This window comes from Oryctolagus cuniculus, chromosome X, assembly GCF_051225735.1.
Source record: "Oryctolagus cuniculus isolate XC-2025 breed Fujian yellow rabbit chromosome X, ASM5122573v1, whole genome shotgun sequence".
Taxonomy (NCBI): domain Eukaryota; kingdom Metazoa; phylum Chordata; class Mammalia; order Lagomorpha; family Leporidae; genus Oryctolagus; species Oryctolagus cuniculus.
The window spans coordinates 50,070,504-50,085,770 of NC_142888.1; the positions used below are offsets into that span (position 1 = coordinate 50,070,504).

Below are 15,267 nucleotides of genomic sequence, written 5' to 3' on the forward strand. Positions count from 1 at the left end.
CTCCACTTCCGATCCAGCTCCCTGATGTGGCCTGGGAAAGCTGTGGAAGATGACCCAAATGCCTGTGCCCCTGCCACTCATGTGGAAGACCCAGAAGAAGCTCCTAGCTCAGCCCTGGCCATTGCAGCCATCTGGGGAATGAACTAGCAGATGGAAGATCTCTCTCTCTCTCTCTCTCTCTCTCTCTCTCTCTCTCTCTCTCTCCCTCTCTCTCCTTCTCTGAACTTTTGTCTTCCAAATCAATAAATAAATCTTTTTTTAAAAGCTCAGTTCAGCCTCTCTCACAAAGCACTTCTGAATCTTTTCCTTCGGAATCTGAGTATCCTCCTCACCCTTTCTTAGCGCTCTAACCTCTTCCCATATCAGTCTAACCTCTTCCCGTATCAGACAATACGCCCACTGAGGGCGGCATCTGGGTCCATGATCACTCGTGGGCCGGATGCTCACGTGGATTCATGAACAAAGGAATAAATCAATCGAAGCTGGTGGCTTCTGGATTGAAGATGTGGATGGGGCTGCAAACGAACAGACATAACACAACTGCTGTCTTTTTTTAAATTTTTAAGTTAGAATTTATTTCTTTGGACTTATTTGAAGGGTAGAGAAACACATAGAGAGGAGTAAAGACAGACGAGAGAGATCGCCATCCTCTGCTTTACTCCCTCACATACCTACCACAACAGCCAGGGCTGGGCCAGGCTGAAGGCTAGTGGCAGGGACCCAAGTACTTGGGCCGTCACCTGCTGCCTCCCAGGGTGTGCATTAGCAGGAAGCTGAGCTGGGACTTCAACCCTGGCACTCTGATATGGGTCCCAAGTGGAGTCTTAACTGCCAAACATCCATCCCAACTGCTGTCTTTGTTCATTTATTTTTGTTGCCATTAAACAGAGAACTATGGGGCAAGTGTTGTGGCACAGTGGGTTAAGCTGCTGCCTATAATGCTGGCATCCCCTATCAGAGTGCCCTTTCTAGCCCCGGCTGCTCTGCTTCTGTCCAGCTCCCTGCTAATGCACCTGGGGGAACAGCAGAAGATGGCCCAAGTGCTTGGGTCCCTGCCACCCATGTAGGAGACCCAGATGGAGTTCCAGGCTGGCCCAGTCCTTGCTGTTGCAACCATTTAGAGAGTGAACTAGTGGGTGGAAGATCTCTCTCTCTCTCTCTCTCTCTCTCTGTGTGTGTGTGTGTGTGTGTCTCCTTTGTCTCTGTCCTTTTGCTTTTCAAATAAATAAAATAAGTCTGAAAAAACACAGAACTGCAGGGAAGCTTTCAAACCAAAGAAAGGCTGCCCATTTCCACTTTCCATCTCTTAGCCTAACAAGTTTCCCTCCTGTGAGGATGAATGGCCTCACCAAAGGAGACCTGGGAATCGTCTCCAAGGACTACGAAGTTGTGGTCAAGAATATTCAAGGACTTGGGGGGCTGGGTGCTGTGTTCTTTACTTCTTGGAATCGAACAGAAGAGGCGGCAGATGAAATGGCTGTATGGTTAGCTTTTTGTTAGCGCTACCAAATACCTAGGACGAGCTACTTAGGAAGCCTCTTCCGGCTCGCCGTTTTGGAGGATCGCAGTCCAAGAACAGGCGTGGGCCCCATTGCTTTGGGCATCTGCCGAGGCTGGAGGAGTGGTGGAGCACGTGTGGAGGAACAAGGTGCATGCGTGTCATTTGTGCCATGAGACCTGTCCTTATAGTGCCACCCTGATTGGATCATAGGGGCTTCACTCAAGCAACCTAACCCCACCTAATCACTTCCCAAGGCCCCACATTCAGATGCCATGATTGAATCTAGATTTCACCCTCACTCCATTAACCATTAACATAAGACATTAATCCATTAACTGTTTCTTAATGAAGCCCACGTTCTTTTCTTTTTTAAAAGATTATTTATTTATTTGAAAGTCAGAGGGAAAGGGAGAGGGAGAGAGGGAAAGGGGGAGAGGAGGAGGGGGGAGGGGGAGAGGGAGGGAGGGGGAGGGGGAGTGGGAGAGGGGGAGAGGGAGGGAGAGGGAGGTCTTCCATCTGCTGGTTTACTCCCCAGTTGGCCGCAAAGGCTGGAGCTATGCCAATCCGAAGCCAGGAGCCAGGAGCTTCTTCTGGGTCTCCCACATGGGTACAGGGGCCCAAGGACTTGGGTCATCTTCTACTGCTTTTCAAGGCCATAGCAGATAACTGGATAAGAAGTGGAACAGCGGGGACTTGAACCAGCACCCATATGGGATGCCGGCACTACAGGCGGCAACTTCACCCGCTACGCCATAGCGCCGGCCCCATCCATTAACCATTAACATAAGACACTGAGGACCAAGCCTGTAACACATAAGTCTTTGACACTCTAATATCCACACCATAACAACGGCTGCCTTGAAAGATAGTATTTTAGAATAGAATTTTTAAAAATGTATTTATTTTCTTTTTTTTTGTTTGTTTGTTTGAAAGACAGAGGGACAGAGACAGCTGGAGAGAGATTATGCATCCACTGGTTCACTCCCCAAAGGCCCACAACAGCTGGGGCTGAGTCAGGCCAAAGTCAGGAGCCAGGAGCTTCAGCTTCGTCTTTCACACAGGTGGCAGGAACCCAAGCACCGGCACTGTCATCTGCTGCCCCCTCCCAGGGTGCACATTAGCAGGAAGCTGGAGTCAGGGAAAGAGCTGGGACTCGAACCGAGATACGACACGGGCACCCCAAGCAGCCTCTTAACCCCTGTGCCAAACACAGAAATTTGGCTTTGTGTGGACTGTGGTTTAGTATACTGGATGCCTGGGCTCTCGGCTAAGGACAGCGTTCTCTACGACAACTGGGAAAAATGTGTTTACCCAGAGCCTTGCTGATCTGATAAAGAGAACTTTAAATTGAAAATGGAGGCGGCTGGAGAAAAATGGCCTGATGATACTATAAAATCAATTGCTATGGATGATATCAGATATGACATTACGAACAGTACTGAGAGAGCTGCCCATTAAGTCACAGAAGAATATATCTGGGGAAAGAGTCATAAATAGAACAGCTTCAGCTGTTTCTGTAGCGATAGGCAGCACATGCATTAGGGTAAACCCTACGAAATTGCTGATTTTAAACTAGTTTTGACCTATAATAACGGTGACTTCAACCTAACATTACTTGAAATATTAACGTAATAAATACCAGATATCAGGTTTCACTAAGACCTGGAGGAGCGGAACTTATAACTGGAATCTGGCATTAGAAGAAGCATATGAGAAAGAGGAAGGTGGGGGCCGGTGCTGTGGCACGTTGAGCAGTTGCCTGTGCCACTGGCATCCCATATGGGTGCAGGTTCGAGTCCCGGCTGCTCCACTTCCGGTCCAGCTCCTTGCTAATGCACCTGGGAAAGCAGCAGAAGATGGTCCAAGTGCTTGGGCCCCTGCCACCCAAGTGGGAGACCCAGATGAAGCTCCTGGCTCCTGGCTTTGGCTTAGCCAAGCCCTGGCCATTGCGGCCATTTGGGGAGTGAACAAGAAGATGGAAGATACATCTCTCTCTCTCTCTCTCTCTCTCTCTCTCTCACTCTAACTCCACCTTTTTTTTTTTTTTTAAAAAAAGCAGAAGGTGCCTGGTAGACTGGGAGGTGGCATTGTGCTATATATGCAGTGATCCACAAAGGGGAAGACAGCGTGCTCTATAGCATTTTGGTGAAATTAAAAAGCAAAAGGAAGAATTATATATGGTAAGTGCATCACATATACAACCCTACCGAATGGAGGAGAAAGATGATATGTTCCTGGTGCAGATCACAAAAGTGACACAGGGCAAGATACAGCAGCAGTAAGGGACTTTGTCCAGAGATGTTGTAAGTTTCATTTGCCTAAAAGCAGAACATTTAGAAATTCTTCACTTGTCTCATTCACAGAATTACCCCTCAGATAGTGATGACATCAATACGAGTCACTGTTTGCTATTCGTTGCCTAATTCTGACCCCAAACCAAGAATTGATTGGTGAAGTGGCGATGGAAGAGCATATTTTTTTTTTTTGACAGGCAGAGTGGACAGTGAGAGAGAGACAGAGAGAAAGGTCTTCCTTTGCCGTTGGTTCACCCTCCAATGGCCGCCACGGCTGGCGCGCTGCGGCCGGCACACCGTGCTGATCCGAAGGCAGGAGCCAGGTGCTTCTCCTGGTCTTCCCTGGGGTGCAGGGCCCAAGTACTTGGGCCATCCTCCACTGCCTTCCTGGGCCACAGCAGAGAGCTGGCTTGGAAGAGGGGCAACCGGGACAGAATCCGGTGCCCCGACCGGGACTAGAACCTGGTGTGCCGGCGCCGCTAGGTGGAGGATTAGCCCAGTGAGCCGCAGCGCCGGCCGGAGGAACATATTATCTCAGCTTGTGGGAGCATAAGGCTTCACATAGCATGCTCCGCGCTGGGACTGGGATCCATCTCCCCAAATCATGCAGCAGTTTCATCTCCAGAGTCAGGTGTAATTGATACTAAGAAGGTAGAATTCAGCCAGTAATGTGGTGCAGGTGGGTTAAGCTGCCTGTGATGCCGGCATCCCATATGGGCACCAGTTCCAGTTCTGGCTGCTCCTCTTCCGATGCAGCTCCCTGCTATGGCCCGGGAAACAGTGGAAGACGGCCCAAGTGCTTGGGTCCCTGCACCCGCGTGGGAGACCCAGAAGAAGCTCCTGGCTTCAACGTGACCCAGCCCAGGCTGTTTTGGCGATCTGGTAAGTGAACCAGCAAATGGAAGATTTCTCTCTTTCCCTCTCTCTCTGTAACACTATCTTCCAAATAAATCTTTAAAAGAAAAGAGAAAATGCATATTCTTAAAACCTAAAAAGCAGACATTTCAAGTTTTTGTTGTATCAAAATAAAATTATCTTTTAATTCCATTTTTAAAAGATTTTTTATTTATTTACTGAGTGGCAGAGTTACAGACAGAGGTAGAGACAGAGAGCGATGTCTTCCAGCTGCTGGTTCACTCCCCAATTGGCTGCAAAGGCCAGAGCTGCACTGATCCGAAGCCAGGAGCCAGGAGCTTCTTCCAGGTCTCCCACGTGGGTGCAGGGGCCCGAGCACTTGTGTCATCTTCTATTGCTTTCCCAGGCCATAGCAGGGAGCTGGATTGGAAGAGGAGCACCCATATGGGATGCCAATGCCACAGGTGGATGCTTAATCTACTTCGCCACAGAGCCGGCCCTATAATTCCATTTTTCCACGAGCTTTATAAAATCCCCTCATTTAAGGGGAAGGGAGAGAACCACATGTGCTCCCACCAGGACAGATGCAGCCAAGACAGGGGTGGGGGGGTGGGTGAGGGTGCTGAGGGGGTGCCCTTGCCAAAGCCTTCCCTCCCACCCTGCCATATGCTGTTTGCACTTTGAATTCCACAGCACAGAGCCAGCATCAACTTTCTTTTTTTTTTTTTCTGTCTAAAGTGACCTGCCTCGGGGATTTGATTATTACAATAACATATTTTGCCCTAGAATTTAAGAAGGCTGACTTCAAATCGTTGAAAGACTGCTTGAGGGCACAGAAGGAGCCGAGGCCCAGGAGATCAGCTTTTATTCCCAGCTCTGCCACTTACCCGCTGGGTTACTTTGCTGAAGCGACTTGAACTCTCCGAGCTTCGGTTTCTCACAGGTTTCACAGAGGAGGGCAAGAGAAAGAAAGTGGAAGAAGGGATGGGAGGAACAATGGAATGAAACCACCTGTGCATCAGTTTGTTAGCGCCGGCGAATGAGATAGCACGCGTGTAACTGCTTAGTGCTGAAGTCGGTGCGTGCTAATTGTCACTTTTCCTGCGCTTTCTACAATGGCTGCCCTTCCTAGAGGGCTAAGGGGCTCTTTAAAAAAAAACAAAAACTTAATTAACAATCATTGTACATATGTATTGACCACAGTGTGACATTTCAACACATGTATAGAGTGTGTTCACTCCGCAATGGCCGGGGCTGGGCCAGGCCAATGCCAGGAGCCTGGAACTTCATCCGGGTCTTCTATGTGCATTAGCAGGGTGCTGGATGGGAAGTGGAGCAGGCAGGACTCGAACTAGCGCCCATATGGGATGCCGGTGCTGCAGACCTGCCACCCTACAACATCTGCCCCGATCTATTGTATGTCTATGGTAGCAGTTGTAATGTTTCCTTTTTCATTGCTAATTGTATATATTTGCATTTTTTTCCTTTTTGTTCTCTGTCAGGCTGGCTAAAGGTCTGTTTTGTTGATATTTTTGTCCTTTTTGTAAAGATTTATTTATTTATTTATTTGAAAGGCAGCATTACAGAGTGGGGTGGTGGTAGGGGAGAGATCACCATCCATCCGCTGGTTCACTCCCCAAATGGCCAGAGCTGGGCCAGGTCGAAGCCAGGAGCCAGGAGCTCCATCTGGATCTTCCAGGTGGGTAGCAGGGGCTCAAGCACTTGGGCCATTTTCCACTGCGTTCCCAGGCTGCTTTCCCTGGCACGTTAGCGGGGAGCTGGATCGGAAGAGGAGTAACTGGGACTCGAACTAGTGCTTGCATAGGATGCTGGCATTTCAGGCAGTGGCTTAACCTGCTGCACCACAACACCGGCCCCTTGTTTATCTTTTAAAAAAAACCAGCTTTTCATTTGGTTGCCCTTGTGTATTTTTTTTTTTTTTGTAGATTTTTTTTTTTTTTGACAGAGTGGATAGTGAGAGAGAGAGACAGGGAGAAAGGTCTTCCTTTGCCGTTGGTTCACCCTCCAATGGCCGCCGCAGCTGGCACACCACGCTGATCCGAAGGCAGGAGCCAGGTGCTTCTCCTGGTCTCCCATGGGGTGCAGGGCCCAAGCACTTGGGCCATCCTCCACTGCACTCCCTGGCCACAGCAGAGAGCTGGCCTGGAAGAGGGGCAACCGGGACAGAATCCGGCGCCCCGACCGGGACTAGAACCCAGTGTGCAGGCGCCGCAAGGTGGAGGATTACCTAGTGAGCCGCGGCGCCAGCCCATCTTCCTTTATTTCTGCTCTGACCTTTATTATTCCTTGCCTCCTGCTAATTTTGGGTTTGGTTTGTTTTTGGTTCTCATAGTCCTTGAGATTCATCATTACATTGTTTAAATGCAGCCCACAAATTTTGATACGTTGTGTTTTCATTTTCACTTGTTTCAAGACATTTTTTATTTCCTTTTTAGTTTCTTCAACCATCCAGTGGTCACTCAGAAGCAAGCTGTTTACTTTCCATGGATTTGTGCATTTTCTATTGTTTGTGTTGTTTTCTAGTTTCATTCTATTGTGATCTAAGAAGATATGTGGCATGATTTCAATTTTTAAAAAAATAGACTTAGAATTGATTTGTGTCCTAATAAATGCTCTGTCCTGAAAAGTGCTCCATGTGCTGATGAGAAGATGTGAATTCTGTAGCTGTGGGGTGCAATATTCTGTAAATGTCTGTTAGCTTCATTTGCTCTATATTATGATTCAAGTCTGATGTGTCTGTTGATTTTCTGTCTGGATGATCCGCCCATTGATGACAGTGGGGTGTTTAAGTCCCCCCACTATTTTTATGTTGGAGTCTCTCTCTCCCTTGAGGTCTAATAATATTTGCTTTATATATCTGGATGATCTCGGATGCATATATATTTATGATTGTTATAGCTTCTTGCTGAATTGATCCTCTTATCAATATATAATGTCCTTCTTTGTCTCTTTCACAGTTTTTAAAGTCTGTTTTATGTGATATGATTATAGCTACTCCAGCTTGTTTTTGCTTTCCATTTGCATGGAATATATTTTTACAACCCTCCACTTTCAGTCTATTTGTATCTTTATGTGTGAAGTGAGTGTCTTGTAGACAGCATATAGTTGGAATTTTTTTAAAAAATCCATTTGGCCAACCTATATCTTTTGCCTGGAATTTAATCTATATGCATTCATGGTTAATATTGATAAGTAAGAACAAACTCCTGTCATTTACTGATTGCGTACTGATCTCTTGTCTACTGATTCAATCCCACAATGCTTGCAACATCCTAGATCAAGCCAGGTCAAAGCCAGAAGCCAGGAACTCCATCTGGGTCTCCGACATGGGTGGCTGGAACCCAAGTACTGGGGCCATGATCTGCTGCCTCCAAGGCGCATTAGCAGGAAGCTATGTAGAAGCAGAGGTGGGACTCAGTCCCAAGCAATCCGGTGAAGGATGTGGGTGTTCAAGCAGAAGCTTAACCTTCTGCACACAAAGCCTGCCTCTTTTTTTATTTGTGTCTAGTTTGTTTCAAAATCTTGTTTCCAGGGTTAGAAATTCTTTCTTCTGTTTTGATCTACTTGATCTGTTTGATCTCTCCCTCCCCCTCCCCCTCCCCCTTTCCCTCCCCCCTCCCCCTCTCCCTCTCCCTCAACTCTGCCTTTTGAATAAATCTTTTTTTAAAGATTTATTTTTATTTATTTGAAAGGCAGTGTTAAAGGGAGAGAGGGAGAGACAGAGACAGAGTACAGTTTTCCATCTGCTGGCTCACTCCCCAGATGACTGCAATGGCTTGGCTTGGGGCTAGACCAGGACAGAAAGTTTTCCATCCACTGCTATTCTCCAAATGGCCACGACATCCAGGGCTGGGCCAGGCTGAAGCCAGGAACCAGGAACTCCATCCAGGTCTCCCACGTGGGTGCAGGGGCCCAAGCACGTGGGCCATCTTCCGCTGCTTTCGCAGGCCATTAGCAGGGAGCTGGATTGGAAGTGGTGCCCATGTGAGATGCCAGCACCACAGGCAGTGGCTTTACCATTTACACCACAACACTGGCACTGAAGATTAATTTTTATGATTTATTTATTTTATTTGAAAGTGTTTCAGAGAGAGGGAGAGATATACAAAGAGGGAGAGAGAGAGGGATACACACACACACACACAGAGGGGGAGAGAGAGAGAAAGAGAGCGAGAGAGCATCTGACCAGGTGTGAATATGAAATGGCAACTTGGTTCACTCCCCCAATTGGCTGCAATGGCTGGGGTTGGGGTGGTCTGAAGTCAGGAGCGAGAGCTTCTTCCAGGTCTCCCCCGTGGGTGCAGGGGTCCAAGGACTTGGGCCATCTTCCACTGCCCTCCCAGGCCATAGCAGAGAGCTGGATCAGAAGTGGAGCAGCAGGGATATAAACCGACACTCATAGGGGATGCCAGCATCTCAGGTTGCAGCTTAACCCGCTGTGGCATAACGTGGGCCCCAGGATCATTATTTTGGGTTCTGTTTCAGCCATTTCATAGGATTTTTTTTTTTCCAAATCAAGGTCTATTTTGGGAGAACTATTGTGTTCTTTCTTCTTTGTGTTGCCTGTGTTCCTACACTGACATCTGCATGTCTGGTGCAAGAGTTTTGTTTTGTTCAGATGGATCGTAGGGCATCAGCTGGGTAACCGAGTGATATCTTTGGTGAGCCCAGAAGCTTCCGCTGTAATGGTAGCAGTGCCTATGGGAGCCGTAGCTGTCTGGTCTGCAGCAGTTTGTGCAGGTAGTAGTGTGACCTGGAAGTAGATGTGGACTTCCAAGGGCTGTGTCTTCAGTTCCCAGAGAGTTGGCTGTCAATCGCACAGGTTTGGGGATGACAGTACCTGTGTTCCTGGTGCTGTGTGACACAGAAGGGCACGCTTCCTTGTCCTGCCTGTCAGGCAAACCCAAGTGATTCTGGGGCTCTTGGCACCACTAGCTGTGACTTTGGAACTGTGTGATGTGCACACGATCTGCTGGGTGGGCGTGGGCGTGGACGGGGCTTGTAGCGCCCAAAGCCCTGGCCCCGTGAAGTGAATACAGGCCATGCCTGGGATTGTGCACTGGCACCTGTGGGCCTGCCAGCAGTGGATTGGAGACGAGGCCTTCTGCAGGTCCCAGGGAGCAAGCACGGGTGTTCCTGGGACTCAGTCAAAAGTCTCAGGCCCAGAACTGCAGGATCGTGCACCCGCAGGCATGGTTCTAGAGCAGAGGAATGTAGTAGCTAAGCTCCCCCCGCCAGGCCCATGGAGGTGAGCTCGGGTGACTGTGGAATATAGCTCTCACAGTCCCAGGCTCAGAGCAGCGTGACTCAGAGTGTACCTGCCTTTGTGCCCGACAGAGAGCTCACAGGGTGTACTGGCGATCACGCACTAGCAGGTGCAGACCTGGAGATCAGAAATGCAGAGGGGGCCTTCCCTGCTCTCGCTGCCACTTACCCACCCAACTGGCCCGGCCACAGCTCTCACTGGGCGAATGCAGGTTTGGCTGGGAGTTGTGGCCTGGCAGTGGCGGGCCGGAAGCAGAGGGATGCACACAGGGCCCTCCAGGTTCCACCAGTGAGTGCAAATTACTCCAGGGACTGTGGCACCACCAGCCACAGTCCCAGAGCCGCAGGACCAAGAAGCGACTGCCCCTGAACTGTTCCCAAGGGATGTTCCTGGGCAATGCTGGGCCAGGTGCCCTCCCCCCCGCCGCCTGCCCTGTGCTAGGGGATGCAGAAGGGGCCCTTCTTCCATCTGGTCCTCTGGGCTTGTGTGTTGCCTGCTGCTGTCCCCAAGAAGCAGAGAGGAAGGTCCCTGGATGGCACAATGTGAGGGGCTGTGGCTGGGGCCCTTGTGCCCAGCAATCCTGCAGCGTGGAAGACAGAGGGACCTGCTTTCTGCCCTGTGAAGTGCTCTGGTTCCGGCTCTGGGAATTTCTGGTGGCGCCGGGCTGCCTGCTGTCTCCTCGCATGCAATGGAGTGTAGCAGCGGCTGTGGCTGTGCCGCAGCAGCTGCGGGCTGGAGCTTTGGGTGGGGGGAGGGGCTGGGAGGTTTGTTGTTGTTGTTGTTGTTTTGACCAAAGCAGTTGCTTGGACCCCAGTCAGCTTTCTAGGTGAACAGAAGAGCATGTGACCAGGCGTGAATACGAAATAGCAGCTTGGTGCCGGAACCGCGTCAAGAAGGCTGATGCAGAGAAGAGCTAACGGTAGGAGCAAGGACGCAGCTGTTCCCAGTGTTGCTGGCATCAGGAAGCAAGTGCAGGAGACCTTAAAGTCCACATGGCGGGCCAGCTACGTCTTGTTTTCATTATAATCTGCTTTTGTCAATTACGGAACTAATATCAGACGCACCTAAAAAATCCCAATAGTTCCATGCGATAGAACACGAAAAAAAAAATGATGTAATGTTTACCAGATGACAAAGATTTATGCTGCTTCGGTCTTTTCCACCGTCCAAGCTGTCCAACTGTCTACTAAGCTGAAAAAGCTCAAGTAGACATTGGCAAGAGGCAACTGAAGGGGGGAAGGAGGAAAGGAAGAAAATTGTAAGAAAGCACTAGGTGCTTCGCTTATTTAAAGATTTCTTTCTTTATTTGAAAGGCAGAGTTAGAGAGAGAGAGGGAGAGACAGAGAGAGAGAATCTTCCCTCTGCTGCTTCACTCCCCAAATGGCTGCAATGGCCAGGGCTGGGCCAGGTCGAAGCCAAGAGCTTCTTCTGGGCCTCCCATGTGGGTGCAGGGGCCCAAACACTTGGGCCATCTTCCGCTGCTTTCCCAGGTGCATTAGCAGGGAGCGGCATTGGAAGCCGGGACTTGAACCAGCATCCATAAAGGACGCCAGTGTTGCAGGCGGCAGCTTTACCCGCTACACCATAGTGCCGGCCCCAGCACCAGGTGCTTTAAATGACTTTGAGTCTCTTGTCAGGCTGTTAAGAGAACCTGTAGGTGATATTACTGAATTGGTGCTTGTATCATTTAGGGAATCGTAAGAAATAAGGCTGATGCTGGGAGTGCGGGGCTGGGGTGGGGGTGGGAGGGGGTGAGGACTGGTGTTGTGGGGCAGTGGGCTAAGCTGCCACTTGGGATGTGCGCATCTCATATCAGAGCGCTGGTTCAAGTCCTGGCTGCCCCGCTTCTCAGTTTCTTGTTGATGCACATACTGGTCTTCCATCCGCTGGTTCACTCCCCAGATGGCCGCAATGACTGGTGCTGCACCGATCCGAAGCCAGGAGTCAGGAGCTTCTTCTGGGTCTCCCACGTCGGTGCAGGGGCCCAAGGACTTGGGCCATTTTCTACTGCTTTCCCAGGCCATAGCAGAGAGCTGGATCCCATATGGAGCAGCCAGGTCTCGAACCTGTGCCCATATGGGATGTCGGCACTGCAGGTGGTGGCTTTACCCATTACACACAGTGCTGGCCCCGGGCAAATTTCTAGAGTGCGTTCTTGGGAAGGGTGGCTTGCATGAGAGTACTTAGAAAGGAGCGAGTGATCGGCCAGCTTTTCAAACCCTTTACCTATGAATAGCTCAAGACAGACTAAGCTCGTTTTCTCTTCTGAAATGAGCTTACTAAGTCTGTGACAGAGCAAGGCTTTGAAGCCGAGTAAAGTAGGGGAGTGTGGTAGACAAACTCCACGTGCAGCTCAGGTCCAAGAAGGCACCGACAAAGTCTCTCATGATATCCTTGTGGAAAGGCTGGAAAAATGTGGAGAGTGCAGTCACTGAGTGAGCAGACAGTCATCTCCAAGGCTGCCAATTAGTGGGCCAGGGTGTAAGTCATTTACAGCCTATCCCATTATCCCTTGCCACCACTGCGATGTAAGCTCTTTGAAGGAGAGACTCGGTCCTCTATTTTGCTCAGCACTTTACCCGTAGCAGTGCCCGCTCCCTGGCAGCAAGTGTACAGGAAATATCTGTTGCATGGGTAAGTGAATCCGGGGCTGAGACTGCAAACCAGGTCACCACGTTCTGTCCCAGCCCTCTGCTAACTCAGGGCGTTGTATCATTTATTTCGTTAAAGACATCAGCTGGCATGCTGACCAGATACGCAGGTAACGTGAGCCTGGGAGGGGTAACCAACATTGCAGGGCCGGTGCTGCGGCATAGTGGGGAAGGCTGCCCTGGCTGCTCTGCGTCCAATCCAGCTCCCCGCTAGTGTGCCTGGGGAGGGCGAGACCCGAAAATGGCCCAAGTGCTTGGGCCCCTGTGTTCACATGGGAGACCCAGAGGAAGCTCCTGGCTCCTGGCTTCGGATTGGCCCAGCTCTGGCCAATGAGGCCACTTGGGGAGTTGAACCAGTGGATGGAAGAGCTCTCTCTCTCTCTCTCTCTCTCTCTCTCTCTCTCTCTCCCTCCTTCCCTCTCTCTCTTTCTCTGTGGCTCTGCCTTTCCAATAAATAAATGTTTTTTAAAAATATCCAATAGCAAGAGCCATTCACTAGCGACCCATTTAGTTACATTAAAAAAACTAGAAGTGCAAGCTGAGACATTAATGGAAGTGAGTGTGTGGGACTTAGAAGTTTTCCATTCATTTTTTTTCCCCAACAAATGGAAAGATACTTTAAGTTTGTAGAAAATGGAATGAAAAGTTTAGTTTCTTTTGATGCAAAATATTTTGAAATCTACGCTTGGTTTTTTTCCCTTCATATAGAAAATCCCAAGCACCATGATAGAATGCGCAGCAATGAGAAAAACGCACATGGAGCCTAAGACTCTTGGAGGAAAGAGACTGATCAATTTACTCCAGAAGCAAATGTATGTTTATGAACTGTGAGGAACAAAACAGGGCGCTAAGAGCGAAGATAAGAAGATAACTCAGGGAAAGTTCACACATGAGCTGACTTCTCAATGACAAGTGGGCGTGAACCAAGGTGAAGGAAGCCAAGGGCAGATGCCAAGTGCAGCAAGTAAGCAATGGCACGTGCCTGCTTAAATGCTGACGTGGTCCCTTCTCCTAGGCAGGGGTGGGCGGCAGGGTCAGGGCTGAGGTGTGGCACTCAGCTAGGGGCTCTTGTGGCTGGGGGCTTTGCCAGAATCCTTGCTGTTGGTCAGGAAGGTGCAGTTAGGGCCAAGGAGACAGCCCACACAGCTGGGAGATTGGACCACACAGAAAGAATGGGCAAGTAAGAGAATATTTGAGGTTCTCGAGAGCCAGGCTTCTCCATGTTGGAAGAAGGAGCTGCAAATATAGAAAGGGGAGAAGGCTAGAATAAACCCACTGCTGTTGGATTGAAAACGGGAGGGCTCAGTGTGAATTCCTGTGTGTTTGTGTGTATACGTGTACAGATATGCACTATGCATGTATATTTTTGTATATGGATACACACCTTTATTTCCTAGCTCTGTCTACCAAGGGGACCTAGAATGGGACTCCAAGCAGCAATAGGAATATTCCTAGGTCCTAGATCTTGGGTAGTAACTAGCAGTCTCTATTAAGAGGAACCAGGGCTCCTGGGAGAAAGGACTGATTCCAGGGCTGGGGCAGGGAAGGCACAGGATTGCCCTGGAGATTTCATTGTGCCATAAAGTAAGGAAGTGCTCAGAGATGATGAGGTCATGTCAGCTGGGTGTAGGAGCTGTCTTTGGGCAGCAAAAACAGATAACAATAATAGTAGATTATATGGTGGCTGGCTCTGTGGCACAGCGGGTTAAAGCCCTGGCCTGAAGCACTGGCATCCCATGTGGGCACTGGTTCTAGTCCCAGCTGCTCCACTTCTGATCCAGCTCTCTGCTATGGCCTGGGAAAGCAGTGGAAGATGGCCCAAGTCCTTGGGCCCCTGTACCACATGGGAGACCGGGAAGAAGCTCCTGGCTCCTGGCTTCGGATTGGCCCAGCTCCAGCCATTGTGGCCATTTGGGGAGTGAACCAGCGGATGGAAGACTTTCTCTCTCTCTCTCTCTCTCTCTCTCTCTCTCTCTCTCTCTCTCTCCCCCTCTCTCCCTCTCTCCCTCTCTCCCTCTCTCCCTCTCCCTCTCCCTCTCCCTCTCCCTCTCCCTCTCCCTCTCCCTCTCCCTCTCCCTCTCCCTCTCCCTCTCCCTCTCCCTCTCCCTCTCCCTCTGCCTCTCTGTAACTCTGTCTTTCAAGGGAAAAATGACATTATGTACTGATTGGTATAATGCGCTAAGAACACATTACTTTAGTGGAAAGTTCAAGTAATTAGCCTGTGCTCCTCCAAAATGTCAAGGTCATTAAAGATAAAGGCAGACCGAGGACCTGTTTTAGTTAGCAGGAAATGACAATTAAGTGCAACTTATGATTCTGAATTTATGGCAGACTTTATTAGGACAATCAGTGAAATCTGAACAGGGTCTGCGGGTATCATCTTGCCATTGCTAGTTTCCCCATTTTGATGGTCATACTGTGTTAATGTGGGAAAATGCCCTTGTTTTAATAAAGGAGAATAAGGCAGAATATCTTCAAACTAGTCCCTTCCGTTCAGAAAGAAACAAGCAGTGAATAATAAGGCAACATGATAAAATGTCAACCAATAGGGAAACTTGGTGAAGGGTGTATGGAAGTTCTTTCTGCTAACATGCGGCCTTTCTTTTTTAAACATGAGTTTTCATGTTCTTTTAATTTTTAAAAACTTTTAACTTATTTTCATTTATTTGAAAGGCTGAG

General features: G+C 49.3%; 1 long non-coding RNA gene across 3 annotated transcripts; it reads left to right on the forward strand.

Annotated features, from left to right (window-relative positions):
• The first annotated feature begins 4,143 nt into the window (after window positions 1-4,143).
• Window positions 4,144-7,759, forward strand: LOC149119636 (uncharacterized). 3 transcript variants are annotated; one of them, XR_016227576.1, is made up of 3 exons: window positions 4,144-4,677; window positions 5,389-5,728; window positions 7,107-7,759. It is a non-coding gene; the product is annotated as an uncharacterized LOC149119636 (long non-coding RNA). The 3 variants fall into 3 exon arrangements; XR_016227578.1 differs by having other exon boundaries at window positions 5,594-5,728; XR_016227577.1 differs by having other exon boundaries at window positions 4,147-4,677; window positions 5,437-5,728.
• Window positions 7,760-15,267: the final 7,508 nt, after the last annotated feature.